General features: G+C 39.0%; 1 long non-coding RNA gene across 1 annotated transcript in view; it reads left to right on the top strand.

Annotated features, from left to right (window-relative positions):
* The window catches only part of LOC108604023, a 31,852-nt gene extending 22,788 nt beyond the window's left edge, over positions 1–9,064 (top strand). The window contains exon 3 of the long non-coding RNA XR_001915336.1: positions 9,031–9,064. This is a non-coding gene — a long non-coding RNA (uncharacterized LOC108604023). The remainder of the gene's footprint in view (positions 1–9,030) is intronic.
* The last annotated feature ends 9,361 nt before the right edge of the window (positions 9,065–18,425 follow it).

The following is an 18,425-nucleotide window of genomic DNA, read 5'->3' as shown; positions in this document are numbered from 1 at the left end:
GCTGTGGCTGTGGCTAGGGCAACATTTCCATGGAATTAGTTAACGTTTACCACTCGTAACTAACCCAGCCAAGCAACAACCTTGCCGTGTCGCCTCGCAATGTTGTAAGCCGGACAACAAATTGACAGTGTTAAATTAATTTGAAAATACATGCAAGCCACTCGCAATTGCAGTTGCTATTCAAATTGCCCAAGTCCAAGCCAAATGGCCTAAAGCGTGAGCGTGAGCGTGAGCGAGACACAGCTGTAGTCCAGGTAAGGCCTCATCAGCTAGATGCGTTCTGCTGATTTTAATTAATTCATCTGTCAAATAAGATTAGTTTTATGGTTTACATTGTACACATTGCTCTCGTTCGTTGCTGCTGCTGTCTGTGTCTATTTGTGTTGCTGCCTGCCTGCCAGATGGTTGCCAGTTGCTGGTTGCTGCACTGGTCGCTGCTATTGGCACTTGCGGTTGTTTGTTGTCGGTCACACACACACACACTGACACACACACATGTCCACGCTCTGTCGAGTGTACACACAAATAACTAATTTATTGCAGCCAGGCCAGGGCTGTTAGCTAAGTCCAGCTCTAAAATTATAATTAGCCATCTTTCAGCAATGACAACAGCGCGCCGTTTAAATTTTATTGCTGCCAATAATAAATCAATTTTTTTTTCATTCGTAATTCCCTTGCTGCTGCCCAAAACGTTTAAAAAAATTAGCTTTAGTTTTCCCAGTGGCTCAAATCTATGCATATTATAATTTATGCATTTAAAATTATGCTCCAATTTATATACAGACAGTTTTTTGTCTGTATGAGCAGCAAGAACTCAGCGACTTTGCAAGCTAGAGCTACCAAATTTTATAAATTATGCTTAAATTTATATTCTTAAGCATTTTGTTATGTTTTATAAAAAATTGTGTGAGCAAAAATGAAAAAATGTCTGTATGAGCAGCAAGAACTCAGCGACTATACAAGCTAGAGCTACCAAATATTAAATGTAGGCTCTCCTATAATGTACGCAGATTGCTATAGTATTAGTTTTTTGAATTTCCTACCCCCTCCATAGTAATCCATATGAAATGTGGAAAAATTAAATGAAATTTGTTAAAGTCTGTAATAAGTCACATAAACACATACATACATACACAATTTTATTATGATATGACCAAAATTAAAAAAAATGTCTGTTTGAGCAACAAGAACTCAGCGAGTTTACAAGCTAGAGCTACAATATTTGGTATATAGCTGCTGCTATACTATACGCAGAATGCGGTTATATTATATTTTTGAATTTCCTCACGCACTCCCTAGTAATCCATACAAAATGTTGAAATGTGTAAAAATTTGTAATAAGTTACACATACACAAGTATAAACATATACATACATTATTATTATGCGATCTATCTATATTATTATGAACTATACGCTCCGAAACTAAATTGCGTAGTTGTAATTACATTTTTCTGAACTCTATATGTGCGTCTATTGTGCAGCCCTGTTTATAGCTCAATTTGACAAACACACTGAGAATTTGTCAACCAATAAATGTGACTGGGGTCCAGGTGGTTGGGCGAGCGATACCCGAACCGCACCCATTGTGCATTTATTGGAGGGTACGACTTAATCGCATTGCTGTAGCGCCATTAATGAGCTATAATAATTCAATAAATTGAAGGCAATTTAAATTAACCTGTTGCCGGACAACAGTACAGCTGTCAGTAAAGTACACAAATACAAACATATATATGCGTGTGTGTGTGTGTGCTTGTGCTTAGGCAAATATGCTGCCCACTGGCATGGCCACGCCCACTGCGAAAGCATTCATATGGCCCATTAGGCACAGATTTTGTAAATTATGTCAATAATTCAATACAGAAATGTTAACGCAGCTGACATGTGACATGCCACAAGCGCTGTCTCACTCTACAACTATCTCGCTCTACCTTAATGATAACAAGGACGACAGCAGCAGCGACAGCAGCGACGTCGTGTTAAATTTTGTGCGCTGCTTGCTTTGTTAATCGCCAGCCATAAACCCAAAAACAATTAACTTAATCAAATGCAATTGAGCAGCGTCATTTGTGTGTGTGTGTGTGTGTGGCACTTGCCTCGCTAACCCGCTAACCCCTGTAACTGCCACAGCCACTGTCATTGCCTTTTGCCCTTTGTCTCTCAGTGGATCCTTTGCCCGTGTTTGTCATTCATACATTGCCGACTGCTGCTGCTGCTGCTGCTGCTGTTGTTATTAATTGGATTGTCAATCGCAAATAGTGCCTGAGCTTTCGGGTCTCTGGAGCTGGTGGGTGCCCCAAACGTAGCAACGTTGCTGTGGCAATGAGCTTCAGCTCAGCGACTGCCTCTCTCTCTGTGTATGTGTGTGTATCTCTGTCTGTGTCTTGGCATTGTGGCTGAAAATTATTATAGCGGTTATTATTCACAGTCAATTACATTGGCAGGAATCGCCGAGACACACTGCTAGGGCGACATTTTGACAGGGCTGAACTATCTATCTATGTATTGCACATAATGACAATTATAATGGCAGCCACAATTATGAATGCCTGGCGATTAATAACGCGAGAGCGTCTGCGTATTTAGCTGCTTAGCAACGCGATACAGGCAACAAACAAATAATGTGGCATCAATTTGCAGCTTGCCTGGGCTGTTGTTGTTGTTGTTGTTGTCGGCATCTGGCCTGAATGTGCGCGACAAAATGTTTTCAAGTGTATTAAATTTGTCTGGCGGAGGTTCAATGCGTTGTCAATTTGATGTCGCTTAATTTCTCGTTTCACTCGAACGTTTCATAAAATAATTGAGCAGTAAAAGCAGCCAAACGTGTTGGTTGCTGTTGTTGTTGGTTGCCATATGCTGCGCCTGCTGCTTATTGTGTACTTATGTTAGGCACAGGCACAGGCAGCAGCAGCCAATGAACTGAGTGAGCGACTGAGCGAAATAAATTATGCTAGTTAATTGAAAGCTTTAATGAGCGCGAGCGCTGGCCTCGCTTCATAATAAATAGTGCTTAGTAAATTGACGATTATTTTCGCTTGCAAAACTTTATTATATTCAAATGAATTCAGCAGCAGCAGCTTCAGTTGTGCGCTTGTCTTGTCGCTTTATTTATTTGGGCAACACTCAAGTTGGCGCGACTTGTTGTTGTTGTTGTGGCTGTAAATCGTTAGCGCATTTTAATTAAACTCTAAATTAGTCATTTCCAGTTGCCCTTTTGGCTCAAAGTAAGTGCGCGCCAGTCGCTGCTTCTTGCATTTCTTTGAGGCAATATAAAATGGTGGCAACCCCACTCCCCACTCATTACCACATTGTGTCTATGTGTGTGTGTGTGCAATGCATTTTCATTTCATTGGCAAGACAGTTCTGCTGCTGCTGCTGCTGCGACTGTCAAGCCACTGGAGTAGGGCAAAACTAAATTAGGGTTAAGATTGCAAATAAAATGTATTACCCGCTTCTATGCTTTGCTCTCTCTTTCTCTCTCTTCTGCGCTGCTTTACGCTTTGACTGAAATTTGTGCGACTCATTTGAAATGCATAAACAACTTACAAAGCACAAAAAAGTTCAACGACTGTCGCTGTCGCTATTTATCTCTTTTAGTCTGTCTAATGTTGAATGCCACGCCCACTCACGCAAACATTACATAGCAGCAAATTCATGGCAAGACGCCAAGCCGCAATTTAAGCCTAAATGCTTAACGTTTAAACAACATGAAAGCCCAAGGCCTGCCACATGCAACTGCAGCAGCTGGAAATTCAACTCTCTGCTCTGTGTATCTCGCTCTAGCTTTGGTCAGTTTGCTGGCCTGGCCTGTCAGCGGCTGCCTCAAGCTGTGGGCAGTGCCTGTCTCACATGTCGTATGCGCAATGTGGCCTACATGTCTGGCTCTGTAACTCTAGCTAAATAAATTTTATGAAATTAGTAATATTTATGCCGCATTATTGCGACAAATTAGAAGCACTGAAGCTGGCCACACTCTTTATCTTTACGTCTTTCAATAACGAGCGACTCTAACCTAACCAGCAACTAGAACTTGCAACTACAACTACAACTATGCGGTCGTCAACTTAGTCATTGTTGAGCCTTTTGTTGTCGTGTTGTGTCCACTCTCTCGCTCCAGTTGTAGTTGCTTTTTATTGTATGAATGACATAATGGTGGAAGACCACAATTTCAAAAGCATACTTAACAAATATTACGAAATGCTGCAAAAAGTGCATGCGACACAGCAACAAAAGCATTGCTGAAGCTCCGCAAACTGACGCTGAAGTACATAACAAGCCAAGGGCGGCGGCGTGCTGGGCCACGCAGGTGGCAGCCAACCACTAAAGCAGACGCCTAGGTGTATAGCCGGACAGACAGACAGCCGGCCCAGCCAGCCCAGCCGCCCAGCCAGACAATGGCAACTAAACAATGCAAGCGATGCGAAAGTTGTCAGCGTTAACTGGAATATTATGACAATATAAAGACTCGTGAGCAGCGCAGAGAGCGAAGAGAATTTATTAATAATAATATAGTAATTGCTCTACAAATTGATATCCAACACTGAGTGTGCATTCTACAAATTGAGTGCTCAATTCAGTTTAAATCTATAAACTGATTGAATAGGTAATAATGAAGATTAAGCGCTGAAAAAATTCTAAAAAAAATAAATAAAATGCGCAACAGTAGCAAATTATGCAACTTTCTTTAAAAGATCCAAATCTGAGACTATGGAATGTAAATTTCATAATTATGAATAAATCAGCAGCTCAAAAGTTATAAAAATTTTTACATTATTTTTTGATAGTTGAAATTTTAAAGAAAATTAAAATGTGTCACAGGAGAAAATTTCGCAGTTAAGAAGTTATTAAAAATAATACATAATTTTTAAAAATTTGTATTTTTTGAGAGTTGAAATTTTCAGCAACTTTATAAAATTTTGCAACTTTCTTTGAAATTAGTTTCGAATACGAAAGGCAAAATATACAAATCTGAGACTCTGTATGCAAATTTCATACTTATTTAAATTAATTTAAATTAAATAAATTAGAAGCTTAAAAGTTATAAAAATATAACATTATATTTTGAAATTTGTATTTTTTGAGAGTTGAAATTTTCAACAAAATTCTAAAAAATATATAAAATGTAATTTTAGGTATTGGAAACTAATTGCGAAAGCCAAAAGATACAAATCTGAAGTCAATTTCATACTTATCTATAAATTTAAAATCGATGAATAATTCAGAAGCTTAAAAGGTATACAAAATTCCACATTATTTGTTGAAATTTGTATTTATTGAGAGTTGAAGTGTGCAACAAAATTCTAATAAAAATAAATGAAATGTTTTAGTGTAGAAAATTTTGCCATTTCCAGCGGCAAATGCGTAAAGCTGCATTTGCTTCTCAATTAATTTCGAATACGAAAGGCAAGATATAAAAATCTTAAACCTCTAACTGAAGTCAGTTTCATTATTATTAACAAATGCAATAGTAAGTAATAAATCAAAAGGCTCAAAAGTTATAAAATATCACAATATTGTTAGAAAAATCCAAATTCCACATTCCACATTGAGAAATATCCAAATGTTATTGATAAGCAGTAAAGTTATCAAAAGCTGGAGCAATCTATGGGCAGGTCGCTAAGCGAAGTAGCAGCCAAAGCCGCCAAAGTTCATAATAAACTATTGTGCGCTATTAATTAATATATTTAATCTAAAATCTATACAAAGTGCATGCAAATAAAGCAATCAATTGAAGCTGTGCCTATAGCTATAATAAACTATCGACAGCTTGCAGCTTATCACGTGCTCAGCACTAAGTGCAGCTCCAGCAACTGTTGCTGCTGCACTAACTCTGACGCTGACTCTCTGTCGCTGTCGCTGGCGTTGTCTATGCCGTCGTTGCATTAAATAATAATAATCATAATAAGTAATGTAGGTAGGAGAGGCGGCTACAAGTGAGCAACGCCACGTGCTGCCGCCGCTGAAGCCGTCGCTTGGACACAAGCGAGTAAGGGGGGCTAAACGTCAGGTAAAAGGACACTACAGGATGCTGGGCGCTGATGTTACACTTCCTGCGTTGTCTGTCTCTCAGTCTGACTAGGCCAGGCCAGGCCAGGCACAGGCTCGACCTGTGTTCATTTGCATGCCATGCCCGCCTCGCCCCTACGGCGCCCAAACTACTTGGCTTTGTTGCTCTAAATTCCTTGAGCTGTTGTGGCGTTTAGTTCTCTTTTGTATGTGTGTGTGTGTGTGTGTGTGTGTGTTGCTGTTGTAGTAGCTCATCCTGGCACTCATCAGCAATGTTATGCTGCAGAGCTGAAACTAAACTAAGCTGCGTTGCGGCCTCGTCAGCAGCACGTCTCAGCACAAGGATGACGAGGACGACAAATCCTTTGGCAAGAGGGCGCTGTTTTGTTCAAGATAACAATTTGAGCCTGCAGCAGCTCGCAGCTCGCAGCTCGCACAACTCCCTCATTGTTTATATACAGCATATTAACTAAGACTAGTGTGTGGCCCCAAGTACTTTGTGCGGTTCATATACGAGAGAGAGAGAGAGAGACTCGAGCGAGCTCAGGTAGCTTAAGGATATGCCGCTTTGGTATAAAACAATACCTTGTTGAGTGAATCTGAATGCAGATTTTGTAGCCAGCCCCAGCCTCAGCCTTGTGTATTAAGCTCCAAATGATTTAATGAGCATGTTTCAGCCAAAATGTAGTAATTGTCACGTATTACGTGCTTAGCTTAAAGATAGTCGAGAGCAGTCGACAAATAGCTAAATCTTTGCCACACACACACACACACACACAGCCATAGAGATTTGCATATGTAATTTTATGATAATACTCGTTAAAAAATATATGAATAGGCAGGCAGCTACGTAAGTCTGCTTGGTTAGTTAGTTGTGCGTACCCAAAAAGCCAAATTAGAATGTAGCAAGTAGCACGTGGCACAAACAAAAATTTAATGCTCATGTTGTTGTTGTTGCTGTTGTTGTGGTAAAAACTCTTGGCGAACAAATTTTGCTGCTGAGTGCATAAAAGACTCTAAAAAATTCATATAAAACCAAAGAACGCACTTTACACGCTTCGTCACACACACACACGCATACATAGCTAGCCTGAAAGAGACGTTCACGTCTGAGTGACATGTAATAAAAACGAAACAATATTGCATGATATAAAGTATACGCCCAGTGGGCAAAAGGTTTCGTCTAGCAGCGAATACACTCATACATATATATATATATATATGAAAACTGAATTAAACGAACTACGAATGGGGCCATAATAACAACAACAATGCTCGAGGAACAACAAACGGCAATAGCTAGCGTAAAGCAAAAGATAATAACAGCAACAGCAACAATGCGCAGCATAAACAGGAAGCACAATAGAGTCTCAACTTTCGACGAGGTCAACAGCGAACAACGACCGAGCAAAGCAACGACGACGACGACGACGATTGCAGGTCTTACGGTCGGTCACTTAATAGCGTTGTTGCTTCACTTTTGAGACTATCATGCTGCTGCTGCTGCTGCTGCTGTTGTTGTTGTTGCAAGTAGCAGCAGCATACTTTATTTGATGCTCATAACTTTTTCATTAGAACAAAAAATATATAAGCGAGCGCACAATATGTCCCGCTGTGCCATAAACTATAAGTATATAAATAAGTGTGGCAGCACACGCATGTATGTGTGTGCCTGTGTGTGTGTGTGTTGTGACTTTTGTGTGCAAACAGCAGCAGCAGCAAGCAATAGCCTGAGTTGTCATACTTTTTGGACAAGCATAAAAGTTGCTGTAAAGTGTGGCACGCTTTACATTGCCAAGCAGCAGCAGCAACAACAACAGCAGCAGCAACTTGGCTTGGAAGTTAAAGTGTAACTGAGCGTTGCACGCTGGGGAGTCGCAGCAGCAGCACAAGTTTAAGCTAAACTCTTAAAAAATAAACAAATGCTAGGCATTTACTATTTTTAGCTAAGCTTAGGCTACGTTTTCAATTAGTAAAACGTTTGTATTAGTTGCAGTCGCTATGTTTGCGTGTTGCTTTAGCCAACGCACACACACATACAAGTGCACAAACACTCAGTGCAAAAGATTGCCTTGGGAAATACAAAGACAACGTTGAATACAGTTGAATACCCCGGAGAGAGCTTACCAAACTATTATGCTCCGCACTCGCGAGTTGCTGTGGCCAGCAGCAGCCTAAGCGAGCAGCAGACAGCAGCAGCTCTAATAATACCAAAAAACAACAATAACACAGCACAGCGGCAACATTAAATGTAACAACAACAAAACAAACAAAGCAGCAGCATTCGCAACTGCGACAGCAACTCGCATATCAAATCATACGAATGCAGTTGCTTGCTGCTGCTGAAAGAAAACTGCAAATTTGAAAGCCAAAAGCAAACGCAGCTGACACACAAACAAACAACAATAGCAACAGCAGCAGCAGCAACAGCAGCAGCCACATCAGTGTAACAACAACAAGCGGATACAAGAGCTCGGTGTCCACTTAAGAGCAGCTCTTGTTGTTGTTGTTGTTGTTGTTGTTGTTCGCCTCGACAGTGAGACAAAAGCTAGCGCACTACAAAAATCAGGCACTAAGTATACCCTTAAGATATTTACAGTGTGTACTCCTGAGTGTGTGTTTTTTATTATTTATTTTTATTTGTTGCTGCTGCCACTGCTGCTGCTGCTGCTGCTGCTGCTGCTGCTGTTGTTGTTGGTTATTTTTTGAAATTTGCTTGCATGCTCATCATGCTTGTTACTCTTGAGGTTGTTGCTGTTGTTGTTGCACTTGTCGCTGCTGCTGCTTTGCCATTGACAAATATTGTGCATTCAAATGGCTGTGTGGACTCGCCAGGATTTGCCAAAATATGTACACGGAAAATGAGAAATGCGTACAACGAACTGCAAAACACACACACACATACAGTCAAGCATTGCACTGTGGGCTTTTACGCATATTTAGCGCTTATATTTTATGTATTATACTTTTGTAGTTTTAACTTTTTGATGCAATTTTTGATAATTTTATACTATTTTTACAGCATGCGCATAATTCAGCGAAAAAAGCTATAGGACTAGCTTAATGCAAAATATTTACACAAATTGTTAATGTGAAAAATACAGGTATGTAAGATATGCAAATTTATTGGTACTATATGTTTTTTTTTTTTTTGATAAATTGTTTTATATATTATATGTTGCTCGTGGCTATTTTTAGCAGCAAATCGGCTGCATTAAAATGGAATATTTCTAATAAATACTTATTAGAAACAAATGCTATTAATGCTTGTTGCACATTTTTGCAACCTTTCGATCAAAATTCATACATAAGAGAGCAACATCAAGCGCATTGAAGCAACTAAAATGCAGTAAATAACTAAAATGCTTAATGTGAAAAATACAGGTCCAAGATATGTTAATTTGTTGGTATTATATACTTTTAAATTGTTCAATCTATTAATCGTGGTTAGCAAAATGAGTTTGCAAGATTGAAATGAAATATTTATACAAAATTCATATTCAAGTAATTGAAGTTACGTGGCCAAGCAGCTACTACGTAAGTCTTTATGCTTATTTTGTATATGTGATTTAAATTTTGCATTTGTAAATTATTAAGATCAAATTATTAAGCTTATTCTGATATTCATTTATATTTCTAAGTTTTTTCTTTAGCTTGAGCGTTGACTAATTTTTGTTATTTATGAACTATGTAAATAATTTTATTGCCACTCTCGTGTGTGCTTAGTTATTCATTATGTTTCATTAAAAACTCTAGTTTAACATTTAAAAATAAATGAATTTTATTATAATTCAAATACTTATAGAATTAAATTGTTTTCTGCTTATGCTGCTGCTGTTTGCTTTTCTAACCTTTTCGATTAAAATTCACATGTTGCTCACACATATGAGTGCAATTAAATTGTTGCTGCTGCATTGTTTATAAGAAAAAGTCAACATAAATGCTTGCAGTAGCTAACAAATTAATGTAAATGAACAACAATGTTGTGCAGCTGTCGAGCAATAAACATATTTTAAATATGTTATGCAATTTACAACATTTGTCATAAGAAAATGGCAATTGTATGGCGATTTATTATATAGAGGCTGAAGGGATGGTCTAAGCACAAAATAAGAAAATAAATTATTACATATATTAAATATATATTATATATATTAAATGGCAATTGTGCTGGTAAACAATAGAGAGAGGATGAAAACTAAAATTATATATTGAGCTTATTGGCATTTTAATTAAAATTCAGCGCTGTAGCATTGATTAGAATTTAGACCAATATTTTGTACTATTTACCAATAGTGCATTGGGCAGCTTATGCATGTGTGTGAGTGTGTGTTTATAAGTAGACAGTTATATATATATATATATATAGCGTAGTGCAGATGTGTATGGCACTTGGTACTTAGTGCTGCTTGACTGCAAATAAAAATAATATTATATGAGCTTAACACACACACACACACACACAGACGCAGACGCAGTTTGAACAGCAGTTACAAATTCAAAACTCATCAGCGTCATCAACAACTTGTGCTACTGGCGGGTTGCCTGGCTGGCGACGACACTGCCACTGACAGTGTTGCAACAACTGTGTGGCAACTGTTTTGGGGGGCAACTAACATGCGAATATGTTGCTGCTGCTGCTGCTGCTGCTGCTGCTGCTGCCAACGACAGTTTCTTCACTAGCATTGTTTTATTTTTATTTTTAGACTACGCTTTGTTTAGTTGCTAACGCTCGCACTCGCTCAGAACTCAGACGCAATCATACGGCTGGGCTAATGCACGAGTGGCGTCCAATGTTGCGTATACGTAACGATATGTTGCCTCAGACAGCTCCCATTGAGCAGCAAAATGGCTTTCAAGTGCACACACTATAACTTAAAAATAGCATTTAGCATAAATAACTAAAGCAAAGCCATAAAACATGACTTTGCAAATGCCATTAGCAACAATTTATAAATAATAACAAGAAATCTTTGTGTGCACAGCCAACAACAACAAATGCAAATTAAAAGTTATATCAAATTATAAGCGTATAAAAATTAAGCAATTTTCATAGCAGCTACTACTAAAAGCAAAAAGTACAGCATATAACGCATACGCACTGTGTTGTGCTCGTTAAGCAGTTTGTTATGCTTGGCAAAGAGCAATGGATTATTATTATTTTGTTACAAATGGCATGACATAGAGTTGAGTCTGTGTATTGCACGTGAGTCAAAAAAAAAAACAAGTGAACAAATTAAAGTTGTGTGCAAGCAACTTTGAGATACACTTTGACTTGACACACGCATGCACTCACAAACACATACATAGAAAATAGCTAAGCGCATCCCGCTGTCTATACTAAAAAATTTAAATGTGAATAACTCCTAAGTTATTGAACCAAACTTTCTAAAATTATATAATAACCAAGCGTTTTTATTTTTTAATAAGCGTTTAATTTTTGTTAGATTTTTAAATATTTTTTTATTGCTTAATATGTTGTTTTTTTTGATATGCGGGGGAGGGGGTAGGTAATAAAAACAACTAATAAAAAAAGCGTTCAGGTGAATATAGGAGCAGCTATATACCAAATTTGGTTGCTCTAGCTTTTATAGTTGCTGAGAAACACGCGCTCATACAGACGAGCATGGCTATAACGACTCAGCTCGTTGAGCTTATCAAGTATATTAATACTATGTGGGGTTTGCAACGCCGCCTGCTCCCTGTTGCATACATATGCACAACTTTATAATACCCTTAGCATTTTTTACACAAATGCAAAGTGTATACAAATATGTGTGACATCGAAAATGCAAGCTAAGGACAACTGAGCAAAATTTGCTCTCTCTCATATCTAATGGTGGGGCGAATCTCAGTCTGTGCAGCACGTAATCATTGCACAACTACATAAAAGCCAGGCCATTATTATATGAATGTGAATGCGAGAGTGTTGTGAATGTAACAGAAAATTACAAGCAGAAGATGTTCGCATTTACGATAAAAGCCTTGGTAATGTTCTACTTACAACATGCAACACACACACACACACACATACATATGCAGTAATAATGGCTGCTGTCGCCTTTGAGTTTCAGCTTGTTGCTTGTGCTTTGGCTTAGTCGAATTTTCAATAATGCGGAATTGGCACACGCATGTGAGGCAATCTCGCAATTCCAATCGCTTCGGCATTGTTTGCAATTAATTTCTTTAATGAATGCATAATTGCATTTGGGCTGCGCTGCGCGCGCGCCTTCAAGCTATTTTACAAAAGAATTCAAATGAAAATAAATTAACGCAAAAAGGAAAAACTCATTAAAATGCGCGCCAGACGCAAAAGAAAAACGTGTAACGCGCAATATAAAAAAAAAACGTATAATAAAGTACACACACACACAAAGACAAATACATGTGTATGCATTTGCTTTATTGAAGAACAAACACACACACACACAATTATATAAATTTTTGCATTCGTCCGAATAATGTATTTAATGAACCATTAAGATGCTCGGACCAGTGATAAATTTCAATGCGGCACATAAATTAAATGGGGAAAAACTCAGTACGTGGTTCATTGCTTCAGCCAAAACTTTGATTGCAATGCCTGAGCAAACAATTTACGAGTGTGTGTAATATATCTATGTGTGTGTCTGTGTGTGTGTGCAATATTATTTATTTTACGCGCATTAAATTTGCTTTCACTGCACGCGGCAAATTTGTTGTGTATTGTTCGTGTTGCTGTTAATTTTTTTAATTGTACTACAAATAAGCGCAAATTACTTTTGCTGCTGCTGTTCGACGCATGACTTTTGCCAACTTTCAAATGCGACTTAAGTCTGCGAAAAAAAATTGCGCATGAGAAACTGAACAAATTTTCTGACAAATTGCAGCAACAGCACAAATTTTTTTTCTCTCTTTTTTTGTTGCTACGGCTTTGGGCGTAACAAAAGTGTTTTACATGCCAACAGATTCATGGTATTTGCACGCACGAGGCATTAAGTCGCACCCAAAAACCCACATACGTACACCCTTTGGCAACGATCCGCACTTAGACACACACACACATTTGTAAGTCGCACGTTGTCTGTTTGTCTGGCGGCTGCGGTGAAACTTTTCTTACATGCAAATAAGAAAAAGCGTGCATAACCCCCAAGCAAGCTTTTCTTGCAGCACACACCCCCACGCACACACACACACACACACACACACTCTACACATTCATTGCTTGTCTATAGTACTTGGCGCTTAGTACATTTTGCATTGCATACTTTTCAGGTGGGAGCAAAAAAGTTCTTAAGCTCGTTTAATGCGTTTGTGCGTAAGCCTCGTGCCAAGTTCAACCCATTGAAAGTGCTTTTAAAGTCTCAGACACACGCACACGCACACACACACACACACATGCGTGCGCCCAAAAAATAAATAAATAAGTAAAGTTAATAAAAATAAAAGCAAAAGTTTGCAGCTCAACTTTAATTACGTTCTGTTTCAGGTATGCAGCCACACATGTGTGTGTGTGTGTGTGTGTGTGTGTGTGTATGTCGTTGCTTATTTAGAAGCGTTTGTTCCAACGCTCTCGCAATAAAGAGCACAAAAAGCCAACTCGCATACCTTAGAGTAAATACAAAGCAACAACAGCAGCAACAGCAACAAAATAAAAATAAATATGTGCAAAATTTAGTTGTTGCCAGTCTCTGACTGCAGGCTTTAGTCTTGCCTTCATAATGACTTCATTCAAATGCCAACAAACTTGAAATGCCAAATGAAATAACTTGTGCCTGGTCTCGGCAGCAGCAGCAGCAGCAGCAACAGCAGCAGCAACAACAAGTTGAGTTATGAGTTGGCATATGACTTTCATTTTGAAAACCAACACAGACGCACTCACTGTAGCTGTAGCTGCTGCTGCTGCTTCGACTGTTGCCAGTCGTGAGCCACGTTCACACATCAAGTGTAAGCTGAGCGCTGAGCTGGGCTCGCTCACCCACAAAGGCCCCCACAAATGTTTGCATTTTTGCACATTTCTCCTGTCTCATTATGCTAAATACATTTGCATTGTTTGCCGTTGTTTTTCTAGCTTCTCTTTTGATGCATATGTGTGCGCTTGTTTCGTTTTTCTCGCACTCGCACTCAAACCCAAGCCAAAGCCCAGTTAGAAGCCCAAGCTCTGGCCCTGACAGTCGGCATTGTGTACATCATTGCAGCAGTGTTAGTGTGTGTGAGTGTGAGTGCGTGGCGGCGGCGGCTGCCTTGACGTTATAGTTGTTTGCTTCCGCTTTTGGTTATTACGCATTCATGTCTTGCCAAGTGCGCTTCAAAAGTTTGCAGCAGTTTGCAGCCCAAAAGCAACAAATACCAGATTCTCACACAAACACACACACACACACATGTGTGTGCAACAGCAGTTTTGCATATGAAGTGCCGAGAGCTTGCAACAATCGAAAATTTTGCGCAACAGACGCGTTAAGTGGGCGTAAGAAGCAGCAAGCAACAAAACTATAGCATACTTTGTTGCTGAAATTTATGCAACGCCTTAATGAGGCGAACTCAGAGTCTCGTACTTTGGACTTTAAAAATGCAGCTTGAGTCAGCGCTTTGCAAATTAAATGCGCTTAAGCTCTGCACGTTATCTGAGGCTAATTTATGCATTACAGCTATAAATGGCACACAGCTCTAAATGCAATACATTCACATAAACTTTTACACACACACACGAACACATACATATAGACTTGGACGTAGCGAGAGCTATTATGCGCATTGGCAATGTCTGACTGCTGCCTGACTGCCTGCAGTTGGGCCATAGAGCCAACGGTATTAGCCAGGCCAATCTACATAACAATAAGCGACGATTAAAAGCTTTACGAGTCCAAGCATATACCAATTCACATGACTGCCGCATATTATCTATTAAAAATTTATAGCCAGACAGAGCAGACACGCGGCCAAAAAAGCCAAAAGAGCCAGCCCCAAAACAAAAGCCAACAAGTATGCACAACAGCAGCGCAAACAAAAAAGAATAAAATAAAATAAAATAAACGTTGACTACAACGACGACAAGCAACAACAACGAGAGCAGCAGCAGCATCAACAATGCGAACGACAGCAACAGCCCAAAAAACCAAACGCAAGAAATTTTCAAATAAAATTCACAAGCATGAAAGCGCCATTATATGAAAAGCATAGTGTAAAACGTACAAAATTGAAGCGAGCACGCTGTCTCACTCGCACACTCCAGCGCTTTGTGTGTGTGTGTGTGTGTGTGGAAAAAACAAAACAGCTTCTAATCATTTTTAATGAAATTCCAAATAAACACGTAAAAGCCAATGAATGTCATTTCAAAATATAAAAAAAAAGAAAACCAAAAAAGGTAAAAGCGTGCAACAAGGTGAGCCCAGAGTCTGCTTGCCACACAGGATGTGCGATGTGCTTTGGCCGTATGAATAACAACAACAAGGACAACGACAAGCAATTGCCGGCGGGCAAAAGCGTAAATTGAGTGGCTGTAGGCGAGACGAGGCGACTGTAGCTCGAAACAAGGCGAGCAACAAAATTTATTAGTCCGCACAATTTGACTACTTTTAGGCGCAACAACCGCAGCCGGGCAGGACAACGGTCGCTGGACTAGCACTTCAGCTTTCGGCTTTATGTTTCCAGCTTGTGACAGTCGTTGCAAGTAAATATGTTGCCACAGAAAAACGAAGCAAGAAAAACAAAATATACAAAAAAGGGCGCAACAAGCTTAGAAATAAACAAATTTATGGCGCAACACAAACAAGAGTCCAACCTCAAGTTAAAGTTGAAAATTTATTAATTTCTTGATAAGACGGATGCACATTAAAAAATACTTGAGCGTCTAGAAATATCTCATTTACAATTTGCAAAGCGCCCAAACAAACAGCACAAAATATTTATATTTAAATTTCCGGTGTTGCTTAAAGCCAAGCAGCAGCATATTTAAATAAATATATATGACTATAACTGTCAGATAACTCAGGCAGGCTGATAGAGTTATGCAGCACCCCCTCAGCTTGGACTCCCTTAAGCCCAACAATTTATGAACTTATCTTTATGGCTAATGCGAGTGCGAGCCAAGGCAACAGTCAAAGTTGTAGCTACAGAGCTCTACAGTAATTTAAATGTTGCGCTCTCTCTGGCTTGCTTTATTTATTTTTATATATTTTTCCAACTGTTTGGACAGCAGCAAAAGTTTGGCATATTGCCTTACGAGACGCACTAAGGGGTGGGGTGGGGTGGGGCATACACACGCAGGCAATTTGGCGAAGGTGTTTGGTTGGCAATAAGTCAATTTTGTGTGCGTTTATTCACGCGCAGCTTGTAACCCACTGGGGAGTTGGACACCAAAAATTCAATGATTAATGTGCTTTAGTGTGGTTCGGGTTGGGCTGGGGCTGGGGTTGAACGCAATGACCTCAGCGTATTTCAAAAGTTTATTAATTTATTGGATTCATGAAGTCATTGGTTATTATGCGTGGGCGCTGCGCCCACGCATTTCCGCCTACAACTTTTCAGTTGAACTCGCAGCGCTTTGGTTCATTCATTGGCCGTAGCTGTAATTGAATTTAACTAGCCTAGAATTTTGCTTTGAGCGTACGCGCAGCGATTTGCATAGTTTGTAATTTGATTGGTTCAACTCGCTTTAATTTAATGTCAAACAATTACTTTTAGCAATTGCAGCTAAATGACAAATACAATGACCAAATGACCAAATGGCCAAATGTTGTGCATTGCAATTTAAGCCTCTTAGCTTTTCGGCATAAGCAATATTGATTTAATTATAAGTGGCAGTCTCTACAATTTCTGTAAGCTGAGCAATATTAATTTTATTGTGGAAAATCAGCTTAATTTGAGCCGTACTCAGAGCCAGAGTCGAAGCAGAGCTTAGAGCTCAATTATTTCGTTAATTAATGCTGGCCCGTGCGTAAATAAACCAAACACACAGATAAAATGTAATTAAATAGGCAAAATACAAAACCAAACACAAACACATGTGTGTGTGTGTGCGTGTGTGTGTCTGTGTGCATTGCACTAATCAATGTGTTTATAAACAAATATACGTTAGCACTAATCGGCACGTATGCAGCCCTTTAATGGGCTAAAATTAAACAACAAAAAAATTTGCTCTGCTCTGCTCTGTTGTGTTTTGACGGCAATTAAAATTTACGTAGTATTTTAATCGTAAAACTTTTGCGTACACACTTTTATGCTTATTTGGCACGTTTTTGTTGCTGCCGACCTCGTGGTATTTGTTTTTAGTCTTTGTTGCTGCATTTTTTTTGCCGCATTTCATTAAACAAAACTTTGTCCTGTCCCTGGACATTGCAAAGTGCAAGTGCGCCCCAGCAGCAGCAGCTCTCGTTGCAGTATTTAATAGCAGCACCTAAAGCTGTAATACGCTTTACGGCAGTTAGTTACAACCTGTGGCCCGTGGGAACCCTCGGCGTACAGCGAGCGGCGCTGCGAAGCACAGAAAAGCCATCAAAAGTGCCAACCTTGAGCACTTGGTTATTAAAATGCATTCAACCAAAATCTAAAAACTACCAAACTTGAAAAAATAAAAAAAATATAAATAAAAGTAGTACGACAACGACTAAAACTAAGTAATGAGTAGGGGGAGAGAGAGTGAGCGGCAGGCAAAGTACTATGGATAATATGAGAACTATTTGTGGTGCTAAATCAAAAAACGAAACAAGATAATTCAGTGGGCATGGCAGCGCTTCTAGTTACGCCGTTTACTTAAGCATAATATTTATTTAGTACAAAACACATGAGTTACCATACAAAGTCTAGTCAAGAGAGCGTCGCTTTATAAGTGAAGTTGGCTGCGTTCAATTTCAGTCCTGTATTTCGATAAATTGCTGGCAGTGCTGCTAAAAAATGATAACAAAGACAATATAATTATAGAAACTCAATATAAAGAAATAATTCTATTTAATAAATAAATTTCCCCCAACAAATTTAAAGTTGGAGCTGAACTCAATAAAAATCATCACAATGCTATTGCTGGCATTAAATTTAATAACCCCTATTAATTAATAATCTTCGTCGTTTGAGGAAACGCAGCATTAACAATTAAGCTTTCAATATTATTACAAAAATACTAAAACTAAGCAACGAGATGGGCGAGAAAGAGAGACAGAGAGAGAGAGAGCAAGAGAGAGAGAGAGAGAGAGTTAGAGAGAGAGAGTTAGAGAGAGAGAGAGAGAGAGTTAAAGAGAGAGAGAGAGTTAGAGAGAGAGAGTTAGAGAGAGAGAGAGAGAGAGGGAGTTCGAGAGAGAGCGAGAGTTAGAGGCAGCTAATGCACTATGCAATATTTTAGGCTCAAGAATGAGGGAAGATATTTCAGTTTTACATTGAGTTTCAGATTGGGGGTGTGGCAGCGCACCTTGCTCGACGGGTTCTATTGATTTTTCTGCTATACAA

The sequence above is a fragment of the Drosophila busckii genome, chromosome 3R (assembly GCF_011750605.1).
Source record: "Drosophila busckii strain San Diego stock center, stock number 13000-0081.31 chromosome 3R, ASM1175060v1, whole genome shotgun sequence".
NCBI lineage: Eukaryota > Metazoa > Arthropoda > Insecta > Diptera > Drosophilidae > Drosophila > Drosophila busckii.
This window is presented reverse-complemented; position numbering and strand designations above follow the sequence as displayed.